Source organism: Meles meles, chromosome 1 (assembly GCF_922984935.1).
Source record: "Meles meles chromosome 1, mMelMel3.1 paternal haplotype, whole genome shotgun sequence".
NCBI classification, from domain to species: Eukaryota; Metazoa; Chordata; class Mammalia; order Carnivora; family Mustelidae; genus Meles; species Meles meles.
This window is the reverse complement of record NC_060066.1, coordinates 180,757,966-180,778,354: the sequence shown is the minus strand read 5'-3', so window position 1 is coordinate 180,778,354 and position 20,389 is coordinate 180,757,966. Positions and strand designations below refer to the sequence as shown.

General features: G+C 37.9%; 1 protein-coding gene and 1 non-coding gene across 12 annotated transcripts in view; one reads left to right on the top strand and one right to left on the bottom strand.

Moving 5' to 3' along the window:
* The window catches only part of MAST2 (microtubule associated serine/threonine kinase 2), a 205,928-nt gene that overhangs the window by 84,296 nt on the left and 101,243 nt on the right, over positions 1 to 20,389 (top strand). The window lies entirely within an intron of this gene.
* LOC123928237 lies at positions 18,444 to 18,547 on the bottom strand. Its single transcript, XR_006815648.1, has one exon. It is a non-coding gene; the product is annotated as a U6 spliceosomal RNA (small nuclear RNA).

The following is a 20,389-nucleotide window of genomic DNA, read 5'->3' as shown; positions in this document are numbered from 1 at the left end:
GAGCATGCTTGATCTGCATGTTGTGAGTTCAAGCCCCACATTGGGTGTAGAGATTACTTGAGGGAAAAAAAGCCAGTAGGCAAATACGGAATCTGAGAAAACAGAACGACATTGTGATGACTTATTTATATTTCTTTTTATGTTTTAGTTTTATGGTTTGAGCTCTTACTTTTGGACTTTGATTCATTATTAGTTAATTTTTATATGTGGTATAAGGTGAGGATTTGATTTAATTCTTCTAAATGTGGATAGCTGTTGTCCCAGCTCCATTTGTTGAAACAACTTTTCTTTCTCTGTTGAATTGACTTGGGTTTTAACAAAGTCACTTCTTGCTCAGAGGGTAGGGAGAACAGAAGTGAAAGCAGGGAAGTGTGTGAGGAAACCATTACAAAAATCAGTCAAGGTGGTGGTAGTTTAAACCAGGTGGTAGCAGCTGAGGTGGTAAGAAATACTTGGGTTCTGGATATATTTTGAAAGGAGAGCTGACAGTATTTCTTGATAGTTAATTTTGGTATATGAGAGAAAGCAAGGAACTGGTGGTGATTGCAAGATCTTAGGACTGAATAGCTAGATAAATACGGTTGCCATATATTGAGCAAGATGGGGAATATGTAAGTGGAACAGGGTTGTTTTCTGTTGTTTCTCTTTTTGGGAGGAGCAGGAGTGGGAGTTGTTGGAGGAATCAGGACTTTGGTGTTTGTTTGACATCCGAGAAGGAGTGTTGAAAAGATAATTATGTATGTGAACTGGGGATCAGGGGTGAAATCTGATCTGGAAATATATATTTGGAGATTGACAACATATAAATGATTTTCAGAGTTAGGAGATTGGAGAAATAAACTACCAAAATGCTACTCAAGTGTAGTCAGCTGACTGGTGGTGGTTATCAAACTGTTTGTTACCAGTTTGCCATGAGTTAAGTAAAGAAATTTAGAGTAAGCAGCGGACATTGTTGTAACCATCAAGCATTTGATCATTTTTCTGTTATTCCATATTTATTGTATCTTGCAGTGGTTTGTGATGGATTAAAATTTTTGCCTGCTCCTTCACCACAGCTGGTTTGAGCAGCACTGACCTGTTGAGCGAGTGAGTCTAGAAAGAGATAGAAGGACTGAGCCTTGGGTCACTTGAGTGTTTACTGGTTAGGAGGTAAGGAGAATCCGTTGGTAAAAAAAAAAAACAAAAAACTGGAAAGGAGCAGCCAGTGAGGCTGGAGGAAAACCAGAAGAGAGAGGTGTTTCCAAAGCGATGAGGAGAAAGTATGCCAGAAGCTGCTGACAGATTATGTAACATGAACGCTTAAGAATTGACCTTTGGATTTAGTAATAGGCAATTCCCTATTGGTGACCTAGGTGAGCAATATATATATTTTTAATATATATATACATTTTAAGATTTTATTTATTTATTTGTCAGAGAGAGAGAGAGAGAACAGGCAGGCAGAGTGGCAGCAGAGGCAGAGGGAGAAGCAGGCTCCCTGCTGAGCAAGGAGCCTGATGTGGGACTCAATCCCAGGACACTAGGATCATGACCTGAGCTGAAGGCAGCCGCTTAACCAGCTGAGCCACCAGGCATCCCCTAGGTGAGCAATATTGATGGGAAGTGGGTATAGAACTTGATTCGAATGGGTTCAAGAGAGAATGAGAGATAGTATTATCTGTGTAATATTTAGGCTAAAAATGTTCTACCTCAATGTGCTATAGGAAGAAACAATCAGAGAAGTCCAAACTGAGGGGGTAATCTGTAGAAGCTATTGGCTTGGACTCTTCAAAAATGTTGAAGTTGTAAAAGATTTAAAAAAAAAAAAAAGACTAAAGGATGTGTTCCAGACTACTAGATACAAAAGAGACTTAGTGAATAAATGTAATGCTTAATTCTTGGGTGGATACTGGATTTAAAAAATAGTTGAAGAACAATATTGGGACAATTGAGGATACTTGAATGTGGACTTTTATTCAATAGTATTATTGTATCAGTGTCAAACTTTCTAGTGGGACAGTTGTGTGGTGGTTCTTTCTTGTTAGGCAAGGATTAATTGTGGAAATATTTGAGGGAAGAGGTTTTAAGGTGTTTACAAGTGACTTGCCAATGGTTCAGCTAATTAACAAGAAGTAATTGCATGTGTGCCTGCTTGCCTGCCTGCCTCTGTGTACAGAGAGAGAGGAAGAGGAGAAGGGAGAGAAACTAGCAAATCTAAGTGAAGAGTATATAGAATTTCATTTAATTATCCTTGCTCCTTTTCTGATATTTTGGGAGGATTAGTGAGTAATATTATTTCAAAGAGATTTGCTGAAAAGAGGATCATAGAAATCAGGTGATAATTGGAAAAGCTCATGGAGTTTTCTCCCTCTCTTTAAAATGCAGACAGGAGGTATTACATTATGTTTTTATGTCAATGAAGTTATCCAGTAGAGAAGGAGAAGTTAATGTGAAAGAGGCTAGAACAATTGCTGGAATGTCCTCAAGTAGGCAGAAATGGAGGACTCAGGAGTGCCTGGGTGACTTACTCAGTTAAGTGTCTGCCTTTGGCTCAGGTCATAAGCCCAGGGTCCTGGGATGGAGTCCCACATCAGGTTCCCTGCTAAGCGGGGAGCCTGCTTCTGCCTTTCCCTCTGCTCATGTACGTGCTCTCTCTCAAATAAATAAATTAAATATTTTTTTAAAATGGAGGACACACATCTCAGTATTTATTGAAATACTGGCCTTAGACAGGAGCATTGACAATTTGTCCCCAGTAGCCTTGGTTTTCTCAGTTTATTTGTAAAAAATTATGCATGTAAAATGAATGGCATGGTGCCTGCAATGAAGCCCTCAACTATTTGTTACAGAAATTAGTACAGTGCCTGTTAGTATACTTCTGAAAAACCAGTAGTTTATTTAATTTTATTATTAGGCCATAATTACCTGTTAGAAACTGTAAATTCTTCAGAAACACAAATTAGTTAAAAAAAATTCTACCTAATAAATTTGAAGATGTAATGGGCTTTATTAAATGATTCATGAGTCAGGCAGCATCCCACCCAACAAGTGGAGGAGAGTTCCAAAGGGCTACAAAAATGGAAAGGTTTTTAAAGGCAGGACAAGGAAGTCCTAAACAGAAAAAAGCGTTATTTCAGGTGAGGTTACATCTGAGGATGAAAGGGTTTTACTAGGTGGATGGGGAGGGTCCATGTGACAGATTACCGTTATTGGTGCTGACCAGAAAATTCTTGACCTGTTAAGACTACATTTCTGGAAGAGGTTGTAAATCTAATTAGGTTAGGTATTCTGCCTTCCTTTGGTGACTTGGCCTAAATAACACCATTTTAGGCCTGTAGGTTTGTTTTGTTTTTTAAACATTAGTAAGATGCTAAACCAAGTTAAATGAAAATTGTGCACCGTAGAAAAGCCAGAGGACATTCATGATTGGCTTTGTTCATGTAAGGGAAGAGAACAACTAAGTTCCAGTATGGGAAATGAGAAAATCCAGGCCTGCAACGATGAGGGCTTTGTTGGAGAAGTTGGTTATGTAAGTTCTTTTGGCTCATACCATTTATATTAGATACAGCTTTCTGAAATAAAATTTACATATTTAGAAAGCTATTTCGCATTTAAGCCCATCTGGATATTTTTCAATACATTAAAAAATGTAATCTAGAATACCAGACCTAGAGGAGTTGATAACCTTGTTAAAAGTGTATATATCTGTGGAAAAAGAATTGAGAGAAAATGAAGTTCTAAAGCTATTTGCATTTGTTTTCCAAGCTATGGGAATATTTTGTTTTGCTTTTTCTCAATTGGACCAGCTCTAAATAGCTTCCCTTGCCCAGCTTCATGAGGCAGCCCTCCTGTGGCAACTCCTTTCAAATACAATTACTTTTTTGTGGATTTCAGCTCCAATACCTAGACCCTATGCTTAGGATTTCATTGTAAATAGTGTTTAGTTAATAAACACTATTAAGCTTTTCTACTATTCATTACAACTTAAGGTAATTATCTTCATATTTCTTGAAATGTCATTGCTTTATTTCTTTGAGGCTGTGAGCAGTCCAGTGGAGGTGAAGAGGAGACTGTAGGAGTGAAGAGGTAGCTGAAGCACCTGTCGTGTGTGTGTGTGTGTGTGTGTGTGTGTGTGTGTGTGTTGCTATTGGTGACTTTTATTCTTAGAGTCCCTGGGAATAGTAATCCTTTTGCATTGTTGGCTTACTCATTCAGGCGGTGGACTTAGACATCAGATATTGGATGAAAGTAAATGCTGGGTGTAAGTAAATGCAATGATAGGCGGTGGGCAGGGAGGAGTTCCTGGGGCTCAAGGATATGATGTGTCTAACTTTTGCCCCTGTGAAACTGACATGTGAAACAGTGTCATGTACTTTCCCACTCTGATGCAACTTGATGGTATTTGCCTGGATAAATGCTTCTGGAGAATGTGCTAAAAAGAGATACCACCTGCTGCACATAGTAAACTCTTTGTGTGGTATCCGTGGTGCCTGATATAGGGCTTTAGTTTCTCTATGGACTTTGAAAATCAGGAAATTTTGGTAGTTTTAAGGACTCTGAAGGCCAGAGTAATAGCTCTATGTACTTAATAGTGTCTCTTCTTCTTCTTCTTCTTTTTTAAATTGGGCTTATATAGGAAATGATTCATGTAAGTTCTCTATTTCCAGTGAGAAGGCAGGGATTGGCAGAGGTTGGCAGGGATAGAGCAATAGTCATCACTAATTTCCTAGTAGGAGTCATTTCGTTGTTAAGAAATGGATGTATTTTGTCAGTGAGCCATGAGTATGTGGACACAGGACTTGAAAACTGAAATTCTTTGAGAGCTCATTTTGTTACTGTTATTTTTAGAATTGCTATTGTTATGTTAATTCTTCTCACATTTGTATCTCTAGACCTCACAACTACCAATTCACTATAATCTACTTGGATATCTCAGAAACATCTGAAGTTTAGTGTTTGTAAAACTGAAGTCATTGTGGGGCACCTGGGTGGCTCAGTGGGTTAAAGCCTCTGCCTTCGGCTCAGGTCATGATCTCAGGGTCCTGGGATCGAGACCCTCATCGGGCTCTCTGCTCGGCAGGGAGCCTGCTTCCTCCTCTCTCTCTCTCTCTGCCTACCTCTCTGCCTATTGTGATCTGTCTGTCAAATAAATAAATCTAAAAAAAAATAATCAGGTTGAGTCATAAAAAAAAAACTGAAGTCATTGTCTTTCTCAAAAACCTACTCCTCTCATATTCCCTAGCTTACTAAATGGTGCCACTTCCTGATAGAAAACTTGGTTATTCTTTCTCTTCCTTACACTTACAACTCCTTTCTGTTATATCTCTCAAATATCTCTCAGATATTTCCTCTACTTCTTTCTACTATCACTGGTATGTCCATGTAGTCCAAGCCATTGTAATCTCTTGCCTCTGTTTGCTGCCATAACTTCCTAACTGGTCTTTGTCTCGCATTGCTTTGCCCTAGTCTATTACTCCTCTATCACACAGTAACCAGAAAAAGCTTTTTAAAGTACAGATTTGATTATTAGATGTTTATGTGAACTTGTTTAGTGAATTTTTTATTACTCTTAGGATCATAACTGAAAGTCTTGACATGGCACATAAAACTATCTACACAGTCTGGTTCCTGTCTTTGTCTCCATATTTTGCACAGTATGTTCCCTGTACCTGGAATGTTTTTTCTTTCATCTTTACCTTGCTAGTTCTTATTTTCTGTCAAGTGTCAGCTTATATCTTACTTCCTTATGAAAAGCTTTTCTGATCTCATCCGTACTGTGCTGTCCTTAGATTAAGTTGGATTTCCCAGATGTACTTTCATTCTTTTCTTTCATAGCTTTTTACAGCAGTTGTAAATGAAGAACTATTTATCTATATTCTCCCATTGTTTGATCTGTTAGTCTGCTTGGGCTGCCATAACAAAATACCACAGGCTTGGTGACTTAAATAACAGAAATGTATTGTCACGGTTCTGGAGGGCAGATGTCCAAGATCTAGATGCCAGCAGCATCGGTTTCTGGAGAGGTCTCTCTTTCTGGCTTGTAGATACCACCTTCTTGCTCTGTGCTCGCATGGCCTTTGGGAGGGAGTTGGGAGAGGAGAAGGGGTAGGGGGTGTGTGTACAAGAAAGATTTTTTTCCTCTTATAAGGCCACCAGTCCTTTGAGATTAGGGCCCCACACTTATGGCTTCATTTAATTACTTCCTAAAGACCTATCTCCAAATAGGGGTTCGACATATGACTTTGGGGGTGGGTGGGAACATGGTTTGGTCCATAGCAGATGGTAAGCTCCATGAGGTTAGGACATGTTGTGTGGTACAATTCTGTGGTCCTGCGGCCTAGTATAGAGTTAGCACATAATGGGCAATCACTTATGCCTGTTCCTAGTGTTTGGTTAGCCTGGAACAAAAATACAAATGGAGATACAAAGTTGGAGTTTTACATAATGCTAACAAACTGTAAAATAAAATGTTCTAAAACATTTTAAACATTAAAACATAATTAACATTAAAATTAAATTTAAAAGTTTAAAATTAAAAAATTAAATTAAATTTAAAATTTTTTAAAAATTAAAATTAAAACATAAAATATGTTCTATTTTCCTATCCTGAAAAATATAGTTTTATAATAACAAATTAAAAAAAAACGTGTGAAGCTATTGATTAAAAAAATTAACCAGGTAGATGTTGCGGCCAGTTTAGAGAAGTAGAAGCAGCATAGCTTTATCTGTATAAGGAAATGTTGAAATATATTTGTAAATGGTTACAAAACTGGATTTTTCTGTGGGGAGAAGGGAAGTCAATTGAACCTCAACTTTACAGAATTTATTTATAAAATTTATAGACAAGAACTGTTTGTGTGTCAGTATCATTTATATATAATTTACAGAGCTGTAAAATAGCTTAAAGGCAATAAAAGGATAGAACAAATAATGTATTCTCTAATACATAGTTTTCCATCAGAAGATTGTTATGTTTTCTTTGATTATAACAACTTTCCTTACAGTCCTTACCCTTTTGATCTAAAGCAATATCAAATATTATTTTAATCACAAAACAGGGCTGGTCTTAAGTTTGGCTTGGTTATTTACATGGGATAGAAATAATGTTCATTTTCCATATAGACCTTTTTAATTTGCTTTGCTGGAGAATTTATAAAGAATCTCAGATTGAACTTTTAAAAGCCTCTATTATTTGTATTTTGAGGCTAGAAATCCAAGCTAAAGAAATGCTCTATCAGATTTCATCTGCAGTACCTATAAAGTTGGGTGAATACATTTCTCAAGATCTCCTGAATGTCCTAAAGGTCCTGGGCCTTCCAGGAAGTGACCTTCTTTACCATCTAGAAGGCTGAATCCTGGAAACTAGGAACCACGCAATTTTCCTGGGAGGGTTTCATTGGTACTGGCCCCATAAAGCCAACTGTATTTTCTGAAAAAGTTGCTTAAATAAGTAAGCATCATTCTCAAATATGACATTTCAAGCAAATTCTTTCTTGGGGGGGGGATGGGGAATGGGCAAATCCTTTGTTGTATAACTTTTTACAGTGATGTTTTAAGGGCATTTAATAAGAAAATTCAGCAAGACTCAGATCTCACTGGGGGGAAAAGTCTGTGAAATCAGGTATGATTCAGGAATGTTGCGTTTTACAAAAGCAAAGGGTAATACATTTTTTAGGGTTTAGTAGCTTAAGAAGGAAGAGAGCAGGCTTGCTTCTATATCTAGAAAACAGTATTAAGGCAATATTCCAAATAAATAACTATAATCATCTCTCAGTTCATTTAGGCCTGTGTAATTAATTCTCATTTCACTGGATCTAGTTTAATGGTCCGCTTCTCAACTAAAAAGAGTTCTGGAAATTCCGATCCAGTTCCCTGGAATGGTCTGGAAGTTGTCCAGTTGTCCAAGCAATGGCTTTAGAAGCCTGTCCCCAAGAATCCATTCTTTCAAGTGTCAGTAGTTTGAGATACCTGCTACAGTCCTTTTCCAGGGGGCTCTAAGACAATCCTTTGTTGAAAACACAGACTCCGACTTCTAGTTTGATTGCAGATCATTCAGACTGCATCTGTGTAAAACAAAATCTCTCTATGGATGACAGAGACTTAAAATAGCTGTGGTCGGTTTATAACTGGTGATTTTTTAAATGTGAAAGGTCTAATGAGAGTTCATAACAAGAATAAGGCAACTAACCAGGGAATTAGGTTGTTTCTGGGGCATACAAAATAAGGATATTAGAACTAACTCAAAAATATTTTAGCAAAACATTGCTAAGAGTAGTTCTTTTCAAAGAAGACAGTAAATATGATAGCTGATTTATAAAACATGAACATAATTATTACAGAGGAAAAAATCCTGATATATAGCATATGATAATCTTATGGCATAATGTACATATCAAGGCTTTACGAAAGATCTCAAGTAAAAAGATTTAGTGAGTCAGAAATAAGTCCTAGATACCTATATTTTTTAATAAAACTACATTGACCTAGAAGATTCAAATTTTAAAAGTAAGCTTGTTACCAAGTAAGCAGCTTATTTATTTTTATAAGTTTATTTATTTAACTAATCTCTACTCAGTGTGGGGCTCAAACGGAGATTAAGAGTAGCACGCTCTTCCGACTGAGCCAGCCCAGTGCTCCCCCCCAACAAAGGATTTTAAATAATAAAATGCTAGATTCAAATTTTAAAAATAAGATTGTAACCTAGTAAGCATTTTAAATAATAACCAAAATTAAGACTGAAAACACTAAACTCTTATTTCCTCAAATGTGGCAAGACACTATCTGAGGGCGCTTGGGTGGCTCAGTGGGTTAAGCCACTGCCTTCAGCTCGGGTCATGATCTCATGGTCCTGGGATCAAGCCCCACATTGAGCTCTCTGCTCAGTAGGGAGCCTGCTTCCCCCTCTCTCTCTGCCTGCTGCTCTGCCTACCTGTGATCTCTCTTTCTCTCTGTCAAATAAATAAGTAAAAATCTTTTAAAAATATATTAAAAATTAAAAAAAACACTATCTGGACTCATAAACAAATATTATACATAATGGGGCATTGGCAGATCTCTGGGAGCTTCCCATAAATGATACAATTTCTAGGATATTTATACTAATTTTGCCTGTATGGATTTAAACTATGGAGGGATGAGTGTCTTTTCTGATTTGAAAAGTTTTCCCATGAAACTCATCAAAAGTAAATATCAAATAATTCTATTTCTTTTTTTTTTTTTTTAAAGATTTTATTTATTTATTTGTGTGACAGAGAGATCACAGGTAGGTAGAGAGGCAGGCAGAGAGAGAAAGGGAAGCAGCCTCCTGGCTGAGCAGAGAGCCCGATGCGGGGCTCGATCCTAGGACCCTGGGACCACGACCTGAGCCGAAGGCAGAGGCCTTAACCCACTGAGCCACCCAGGCGCCCCCAAATAAATCTATTTCTAATTCCTCTCTAAAAACTTGAAACAACACTTCATGGTTTTTCCAGGAATGCTCTGGAATATCTCTAAGATAGTTTTAGTTAGTAAAGATATACTGGAAGTTTTATTGTTTCCTATATCTAGGATTGGATTTTGGGAAGACAAAACTTCAGAGCTGTCAGTGAAAATAATTAAGATAGGAGCGTTAGTGCTTGAGAAACAATGCCCAGTTACTTAAGCAAGGTGACAACAAAACACTTCATTTTTGTTTTGTTTTGTTTTTAAAGATTCTATTTATTTGTCAGAGAAGGGTGGGAGAGAGAGAGAGAGAGAGTGAGCGCACAAGCAGGGGAGTGGCAGGCTAAGGGAGAAGTAGGCTTCCTGCTGAGCAAGGAACCTGACATGGAGCTCCCCAGCCCAAGGCAGACGCCCAACGAATGAGCAACCCAGACGCCTCCCAATAAAATACTTTAAAAGGCAAAAGATTTGTGCAATCTGAAGAGAAACCAGAGTATGCCTAATAAAATACTTTAAAATAAACATAGAAGTTAGCCAAATTTGAAGAGTCACAGCTTTTTCCTGAGGAGACTTTGTTTTCTTAAATAATTAAGGACATGCTAAGCATAAAGCAAAGAAAATTATTCTAGTAAGACACGAACTATTTACTACCTGGACATAATACACAGAAAAGAAAAGAATAACCTTTAATATTGTAGGTGAAGGCAATAAACTGTAAACCAAGGAGAGTTAGCCCATCAACCTAGCAAACTTAGCTAAGATTTTAAGCAGTTCAAAGCTTCTCAGACTCATGGCATGGTATTATAAACCATGGCAAACAAAATTCACATTATAAATTTTGTTCATTCTTTTCCTTCATATTCTGTAACATTTATACTCTACTTGAGGACAGTTCTTAGGGGGTCATCAAGGTCAAGTTTAAATTTAAAATAATGCTGAAATGATACTGACATGCAGTGCATTTATCATTGGTGTTTTCAAATTAATTAATAAGTAAACATTTAAAAATGTCTCAGACTGTCCAGCCGATCATGGTCAACCCGTAGAACCAAGAGAGGTTTTTTTTTTTTCCAAGAGAGTTAATAATAAATGTTTTGAGGTACTAAGTTTTGGGATTATTTGTTAAGTAGTGTTTTGTACTGGATGTTTGTGTCCTCCCAAAGTGCATATGCTGAAGCCTATTTCCCAACCTTCTGGTATTTGGAGGTGGGGCCTGTGGGAGGTAGTTAGACTACCACAACAAACAATGTGTAGAATATTTTTATTACCCAAAAATATAACTGGTGTCCTTGTGCAGGCAATTCTCATTTTACCTCTTGGCTCCAGGCAACCACTGATCTGCTTTTTGGCACTATATATTAGTTTGGCCTATGGCAGAATTTCATAGTGTCTGTTCTTTTGTAATAGACTTCCTCATGTTTCAATACTCCTGTTCATTTTTTTTTTTTTAAGAGAGAGAGAATGTGCACATGCATGCACAAGGTGAGGGGTGGGGAGGGGAAGGGGCAGAGGGAGGGAGAGAATCTTAAGCAACTTCCCCGCTCAGTGCCAGTCCCACACAGGGCTTGATTTCACAATCTGAGGAGAAATCAAGAGTTGGATGCTTAATCGACTGAGCCACCCAGGTGCCCCTGCTCCTGTTCTTTTTAATGCTTAGTTTAGTATTTTTCTTGTGTAAATATACCACTATTTGATGGTTATTTGGATTGCTTCCTGTTTTGGGATATTATAAATAAAGCTGCTATGATTATTCATGTACAAGTCTTCTTATGGACATATTTTCCACTTTGGGGGGTTATATACCTGAGAGAGGTCAGGCCATGAACACAGTATCCTAATCGCTGCTCCCACCAGTGGGAGTAACTTAGCCATAAACAAACCTAAAACAAAATCTGATTGTATAGAGGAAAAATAAATTTATAAAGGTAGAGTCAGCAAACTTCAGATAGCCACTTCAGATTTACCTCTGGAAGTCAAGAAAAGACATTCCTGGGCAGCCCACATGAGATATACTTATCTCTGTGGCTTTGTGAGGTGAATCCATTGGGCATTTTGGTGGAGGACTTCCAGTACTGTTTAACAGGTAATTTTCCAAAAAAGATAAAATCATGGCTCTTATCCAGATATAAAATGAAAACATTTAAGGATTAAAAAAAAAACCCTCATCTTTAACAAGTGAACCACCCCGATGTTACAACCAGTTATCAATTCTTTTCCATTATCAATTTTTATGATTGAAAGTTGAAAAAAATATTAAGGATTATAATTTAATTAATGTTGTCGCCATCTAGGTATTCATCTGTTTGAGCAATAAAGTAACGGCAAACAATTATTTATTATTATTGAATGTTCTATACTTTTCCTTGCCTTTATTTCAGCAAAATCATTGTTGTAATTAAGATTTCTAAAAATACCAAAAAAAAAAAAAAAGATTTCTAAAAATACCATGAGAGACTATGGACTCTGAAAAACAACCTGAGGGTTTTGAAGGGGCGGTGGGGGGGGGGGGGAGTGGGAGGCTGGGGAACCAGGTGGTGGGTAATAGGGAGGGCACATATTGCATGGAGCACTGGGTGTGGTGCAAAAACAATGAACACTGTTACGCTGAAAAGAAATTTAAAAACAGTGAAAAAAAAATTTCTAAAAATAAATGGACTTGGGGGCGCCTGGGTGGCTCAGTGGATTAAGCCGCTGCCTTTGGCTCAGGTCATGATCTCAGGGTCCTGGGATCGAGCCCCACATCAGGCTCTCTGCTCCGCGGGGAGCCTGCTTCCTCCTCTCTCTCTGCCTGCCTCTCTGCCTACTTGTGATCTCTCTCTCTCTGTCAAATAAATAAATAAAATCTTAAAAAAAAAGTTTAAAAATAAATGGACATGGGGCACCTGGGTGACTCAGTCGGTTAAGCATCTTCCTTCAGCTCAGGTCGTAATCCCAGGGTCCTGGGATCAAGCCCTACATCGGGCTCCCCGATCAGCAGAGAGCCTGCTTCTCCCTCCCCCCGACCCTGCCTGATGCTCCCCTACTTGTGCTCTCCCTCTCTCAAATAAATAAATAAAATCTTGAAAAAATATGGTGTTATCTTTATGCCAATTATATCTCAAGAAAAGCGGGAGAAAAGAATGTTAAATAATTCATTAACATTTCATCTTATATATTGAAATTATATTTTGAATATATGATACTCAAATAAAATATATTAAAATTTTACAAAATTGTGTTATTTGGCAATATTGTGCCAAATTAACAAACTTACTTGAGCCATTTTGTTTCTTACCTTATTTTAAAAAGCTAAGTTCTCATTAAGTTCTCATGGCATTCTGCTGCCATGAATTTCACACATCAAACTTCATAATGGAGTTTCATAAATTACTGTTGTCATAGGAGATATTACACAATGTTTTAATATCATCTTATAAGTTGTTATCTCTGTTACTACAATGTCACTGTTTCTTAAAAGCATTGTCTAAGGCCATGTAACAGTTCTTAGGATCTTCTTTCATCATTTCACTACTAGGGTATTATAAAGAAAAGCAAAAGTAGCAGCATGTTCATGATAAATCTTAATCTGTGATGGTCTCAAAGTAGTCTGTAGAAATCAGTTTGAGATTATTTGGTGGTGAATCTTCTTCATGGTCATGTATGGTGAACATCATATAAGGTGGCTCCTATGCAGTCCTCCTCCTTTGGTGTTCATGCTTTTGTATATTCCTCCTCCTCTTGAGTGTGGACAGTACCTGTGGTTTGCTTCTAACCAATAGAACATACATAGTACATGTGATGAGATATCACTCCTGCGACTATATTATGGTATATAAGACTTTGCCTAGTTAGTGGACTCACCATAGAGACTGTACTGGTTTGAGAAAGTAAGCAGCACATTGGGGAATAATACAACCCAGGTGACGCTATGATTATAGCCTTGTGAGACCCTAAGCAGAGGACCTAGCTAGGCTGTGCTTGAATTTTTGACTCACAGAAACTGTGAACTAATCAGTGTTTATTGTTTTAAGTAGTTACATTTGAAGTAATTTGTTACTCAGTAGAAAATGACTACGTGATGCAGATGTATTTTCACATTTTCTTTTATTTCCTTGTATCGCAATGTCACTTTCCTTGTATTTGCTATGTGGAAATTCTTCTGATTAAAATATTTTTAGTCTTTTAAAAAGTGAAAGAACCCAACTGCCGAACATATTTCTTTGGTTTTTGCCCCCTCATCAAATGATAAATGTTAAGTGTATGTTGTAAGTTTATAAAAAAAAATCACATAATTCTTTTTTTTCTTTTAAAGTCCTGTGAGGTTGGTTTCCTTTCAAAGATTTTATTTATTTATTTGAGAGAGCATGAGAGAGGAGACGGTCAGAGGGAGAAGCAGACTCCCTGTGCAGCTGGGAGCCTGGTGTGGGACTCGATCCTGGGACTGCAGGATCATGACCTGAGCCGAAGGCAGTCGCTTAACCAACCGAGCCACCCAGGCACACCAAGTCACATAATTCTTCAAATGGTTGTACCATTTTATACTCCCACTAGTGATACAGGGAATTCTGATTGACCCACATCCATGCTAAAACTTGTTGTGGTAAGACTTTAAATTTTAGCCATTCTAGTGGGTGGGTGGTGGTATTGCTTTGTAGTTTTTAACTTGCATTTACCAGAAGAAAATGATGTTGAGCATGTTTTTCATATATTTATTAGCTATTTGTATATCTTCTTTTGTGAAATGTGTGCTTAAATCTTTTGCTCACTTAAACAAATAAATTGGTTTATTATTATTGAGTTGTAAGAGATGTTTGTATGTTCCAGATACAGATTTTTTTGGTCAGATGTGTTGCGACTCTTTTCCTCTAGTCTATGGCTTACCTTTTCCTTTGGAAGTACATGGAATAGTAGCTTTCAGAAAGCGTAAGGTTTTAATTTTGATGTTCAGTTTGTGAGTTTTTATTTTTTACTTATTTATTTTAAAAAGATTTTTATTTATTTATTTATTTATTTATTTATTTTCTTTTTTTTTTTAAATATTTTATTTATTTGACAGAGAGAAATCACAACTAGGCAGAGAGGCAGGCAGAGAGAGAGGAGGAAGCAGGCTCCCTGCGGAGCAGAGAGCCCGATGCAGGGCTCGATCCCAGGACCCTGGGATCGTGACCTGAGCCGAAGGCAGAGGCTTTAACCCACTGAGCCACCCAGGCACCCCAAGATTTTTATTTATTTATTTGACAGAGAGAGAGATCACAAGTAGGCAGAGAGACAGGCAGAGAGAGAGGGGAAGCAGGTTCCCAGCTGAGCAGAGAGCCTGATGTGGGGCTCAATCCCAGGACCCTGAGATCATGACCTGAGCTGAAGGCAGAAGCTTAACCCACTGAGCCTCCCAGGTGCCCCAAGTTTTTATTATTTACTGTGAGTTCGATTTGTGAGTATTTATCCTCTGTCCAAGAAATCCTTGCCTATCCTGAGATCATGCAGATTTTCTCCAGTGTTTTCTTCTAGAAGATTTGTAATTTTAGCTTTTATGTTTGGGTCCTAATCCTTTTTGAATTCATTTCTTTAAGTTTTAAAAACTGTAATAAGATACATATAACATAAAAATTTGCCATTGAATTGTATACATTCTCAGGTATACAATTTAATGGCATTAAGTTCATTCACAATGTTGTGTAACCATCACCACTATATTTCTAAACTTTTTCGTCACCCTAAGTAGAAACTTTGTAACCTTTAAGCGGTAATTCCGCATTGTCTTCTTTTCCTAGCCTCTGATATCTCTATTCTACTTTCTGTCTGATGTATTTGCCTGTTCTAGGTATTTCATGTGAGTAGAACCACACTATATTCGGCCTTTTTGTCTGGCTTCTGTCACTTAGCATAATTCATATTCTCTGTATCTTAAGTTTTGATAAGATATTTTATGAACTTTTAAAAAAGATTTTATTTATTCATTTGACAGAGAGAGAGAGCACGCACAAGCAGGGGGAGCAGCAGAGGAGAGGGAGAAGCAGAGGAGAGGGAGCAGACTCCCCACTGAGCAGGGAACCTGATGTAGGGCTTCATCCCAGGACCCTAGGATCATGACCTGAGCCAAAGAAAGGTGATTAACTGACTGAGCTACCCAGGCGCCCCAGTTTTTTTTATTTATTTGAGAGAGAGAAAGAGAGAAATAGAATGAGTTGGGAGAAGGGTAAGAGGAGGAGGGAGAGAATCCCAAGCACACTCCACACTGAGCACAGAGCCCATCTTGGGCCTCAGTCTTAAGGACCCTGAGATCATGACCTGAACCAAAACCAAGAGTTGGATGCTTAACCACCTAAGCCACCCAGGTGCCCCTGAAATTTTTTTTGTAAGTTATACATCTTACATATTACTGGCATAGGTTGTTCATGGCATTCTCATTCTTTTATTGTCTGTTGAAGTATTGCAATAACCCATCTTGTATTCCTAAGAACGGTAATTTGTGTTTTCTCTCCTTTGCTTCTTGATTCGTCTTACTAGGATTTTTTTTTTCTTTTAAGTAAACTGTACGTCCAACATGGGACTCGAACTCATTACCCTGATATCAAGAGTTGAATGCTGTACCATTTGAGCCAGCCAAATGTCCCTGTCTTACAAAGATTTTTATTAATTTTATTAATAGTTTCAAAGAACCCACTTTTGGTTTTGTTCATTTTTTTCTATTTCTTTTCTGTCATTGATTTCTTCTTTTTAAAAACAAATGCTTAGGGGTGCCTGGGTGGCTCAGTGGGTTAAAGCCTCTGCCTTCAGCTTGGGTCATGATCCCAGGGTCCTGGGGTCAAGCCCCGCATCGGGCTCTCTGCTCAGCGGGAAGCCTGCTTCCCTTCCTCTCTCTCTGCCTACTTGTGATCTCTGTCTGTCAAATAAATAAATAAAAATCTTTAAAAAATAAAAATTAAAAACAAAACAAAACATGTGCTTAAACCATCAAGGCAGCTTCTAGAGTTTGTGACCATGCTCTTCTATCCTCCTTCCCTTTTTTTAATTGAAGTATAGTTGGCAGTGTTTCAGTCATTGATTTCTGTTTTTGCTTTATGTATTCTTGTATTTTGAATTTAATTTGCTTTTTTCAGTTTTTAGTGTAGAGGTGTAAGTTAGTGATTTTTAGGTCTTCCTTTTTTTTTTTTTTTTTAAATTTATTTGACAGACAGAGATCACAAGTAGGCAGAGAGGCAGGCAGAGAGAGAGAGAGAGAGGAGGAAGCAGGCTGTCTGCTGAGCAGAGAGCCCGATGCGGGGCTCGATCCCAGGACCCTGGGATCATGACCAGAGCCGAAGGCAGAGGCTTTAACCCACTGAGCCACCCAGGTGCCCCAGATCTTCCTTTTTTAATGTAAGCATTTAAAGTTATAAATTTCCATTTAAGCACTCCTTTAGCTGCATACTCTAAAGTTTGATATGTTGTATATTAATTTTAATTGAATCTAAATTATTTTCTAATTTCCTGTGTCATTTCATCTTTGACCTATAGATTATTTAGAACTGTGGCTTAATTTTCAAGTGTTGAGGAATCATGTAGGCTTTTTTAAAAAATTGTAATTGATTTTGAGTTCTGTCGTGTTCAGTTAACATTATTTTGTAAGATTTCAGTCTTTTGAAATTTCTTGAGATTTCTTTTATGTCCTAGTTTGTGGTCTTTCTTGATGAATGTTCAATGCATCTTTGATTAGCTGCCCTGAACTCTTACCTGTGCCTTTTCAGTTTAGTGGAACTACTGTGTTTTGCTCTCTGTGCCACTGTAAGAAAATTGTTCCAAGCAGAGGGTAGGGACAACTGGGATGCCTCTGCATTTGAGTTTCCCTTTTTTCTGGGTTTGCATTTTTGTATTGCTTTTTCCTAATGCCTGAAAACTACTGCCTCAAATATTTTGTCTAGTTTTATGGGGGTTTGTAGTAGAATGGTTAGTTTTGTTTCCATAATTGTGTCATAGTTGCAGGTGAAAATTTGACAATTTTAATGCCTAAAATTGAAGTTGGGGATCATATGATAGTTGTCTTTCTCTGATTGACTTATTTCACTAAGCATGATACCCTCTAGTTCCATCCACGTCGTCGCAAATGGCAAGATTTCATTTCTTTTGATGGCTGCATTGTATTCCATTGTGTATATATACCACATCTTCTTTATCCATTCATCTGTTGATGGACATCTAGGTTCTTTCCATAGTTTGGCTATTGTAGACATTGCTGCTATAAACATTCGGGTACACGTGCCCCTTCGGATCACTATATTTGTATCTTTAGGGTAAATACCCAGTAGTGCAATTGCTGGGTCATAGGGTAGTTCTATTTTCAACATTTTGAGGAACCTCCATTTATTGACTTTTTTTACTGCTGATAATTTTAGGTGTGCTTTCTGGATGTGGTAAAGTCTTGTTCATGTCTTAGTTTTTTTTTTTTTTTTTAAGATTTATTTATTTATTTATTTGAGAGAAAGAGACAGATAGTGACAGACATATAGCAAGAGAGCACAAGTGGGGAAGAGAAGGAGAAGCAGGTTCCTGCTGAGCAGGGAGCCCTACTTGGGGCTTGATCCCTGAACCCCCGAGGATCATGACTTGAGCTAAAGGCAGAAACTTAACCCACTAAGCCACCCAGGTGCCCCATTAGTTTTGTTTTTCAATTTAAGCAACTTATTTGTAGATTTTCTTTTTCTTTTTTTTTTTTAAATTTTTTTTAATTTTTTTAAAAGATTTATTTATTTGAGAGATAGAGAAAGGAAGAGAGTGCACAAGTGAGAGGGACAGAGGCAGAGGGAGAGAAAATCTCAAGCAGACCCCATGCTGATCATGGAGCCCAACACAGGGCTTGATTTCACAACTCTGAGATCATGATCTGAGCAAAAACCAAGAGTCAGATGCTTAACCGACTGAGCTTTTTCTTAAGCTACACTTTCCTGCTTTTCTATCTCTGTCATGATTATAGCTTGTACTCGTTATTATAATGATCTTTAGGATTTAAAAATAAAATGTAATTGTGTTCAGAGGTACCAACTTTGAATATGTATTTTTTCAGTTTTCAAAAATATATTAAAAAATATAAAAATACAGAACACTTCATGAATTTGTGTGCCATCCTTGTGTAGGGGCCATGTTAATCTCTGTATTGTTCTAGTTTTAGTATAAGTGCTGCCCAGGTGAGCACAAGTTTGAATGTATTTTTATTAAAAAAAAAAATCAAGTGTTAAAAATGGGAAAATTTTCATGCTTCCAAATTTATTTTTGTTTTTATTTTTATAAGATTTATTTATTTATTTTAGAGAGAGAGCATGAGAGCACAATCAGGGGAGAGGGAGAGAGAGAATCTTAAGCAGATATCCTGCTGAGAGAGGAGCCCCATGTGGGGCTCAGTTTTATGACCCAAGGTCAAAATCAAGAGTTGGACACTAAGCCAACTGAGTCACCCAGGTGCCCCTATTTTTATTTTTAAATATTTGAAATTATTGAGGTGTCTGGGTGGCTTAGTCAGTTGAGTGTCAGACTCTTGGTTTTGGCTGGGGTTGTGGTCTCAGGGTCGTGGGATTGAGCCTCAGGGCTCTGCAGTCAGTTGGGAGTCTGCTTAGGGTTCTCTCTCTCTCTGACCTGCCCCCTGCTCATGTACTCTCTCTCTAAAATAAATCTTGGGGTGCCTGGGTAGCTCAGTGGGTTAAAACCTCTGCCTTTGGCTCAGGTCATGATCCCGGGGTCCTGGGTTCGAGCCCCACATAGGGCTCTCTGCTCGGCAGGAGGCCTGCTTACCACTCCCCCCTGCCTCTCTGCCTACTTGTGATGTCTGTCTGTCAAATAAACAAATAAAAATCTTTTAAAAAAATTCTTTTTTTTTTTTTAAAGATTTTATTTGTTTATTTGACAGAGAGACATCACAAGAGAGGCAGGCAGAGAGAGAGGAAGGGAAGCAGGCTCTCCGCTGAGCAGAGAGTCCGATGTGGGACTCGATCCCAGGACCCTGAGATCATGACCTGAGCTGAAGGCAGCGGCAACCCACTGAGCCACCCAGGCGCCCTCTTTAAAAAAAATTCTTAAAAAAATTAAGCTAAATTAATGGGCGCCTGGGTGGCTCAGTGGGTTAGGCCTCTGCCTTCGGCTCAGGTCGTGATTCCAGGGTCCTGGGATCGAGGCCCGCATCAGGCTCTCTGCTCAGTGGGGAGCCTACTTCCCCCTCTCTCTCTGCCTGCCTCTCTGCCTACTTGTAATCTCTGTCAAATAAATAAGTAAATCTTTAAAAAAAATTAAGCTAAATTTAAAAATTTTGTCATTTTTAGATAAATCTAAGTATGTATTTTTAGAAAAAACTTTTCAGTCTTAGCATTAACGGTACAATTGTCCTATAAAAAATTAGTCTATGGCTTTACATATGTTATGCCTAGACCTGCACAAAAATAAATTAACTAGTACTATGGATTAGTTCAGCAAAATGTTCCTCAGCTGCCATGTGCTCTGTTACTGAGTACCGAGCCAAATGGTGGATACTGGATAAATGATGGATATCTTTCATACCATGGATTAGAACAGAAAGGAATCAAGTAAATAGTTAATTTGGCTATATTAGGAACCAGCACTTGTATTAGCCAAGAAATCTGTTATATTCATGTTACCTGAGAGGAGGAAGGATTTGACAGATTAATTAATTTGTCTTTTTCCTTTTAAGGCCCTTTACTGTTAAAATATTTTATAATCTCAACGGAGTTCTTTACGAAGCTTGTTGCTTCACAGTCTATAGCAATGTGACATGGTTGTCTTCTTAAAATATACATAGGAAGAAAAAAAATACATAGGAAGAAAGATGTGGGCAAGTGTTTTCCTGGGGTTTGAACAGTGTAAATAGTAAGAATGGATTTTTAGGGTTCCACTTTTTCAGTGCAGTATTCCAGATCACAGGTGTGACAGAGGCAACCCATGTCTTTAGGGAATTTATATTTTGTATTTGTGGTTTTGCAGAACTGCTAAAGTGAGAAGCCCATGGCAGGGACCTTTCTTGTCTGACTGT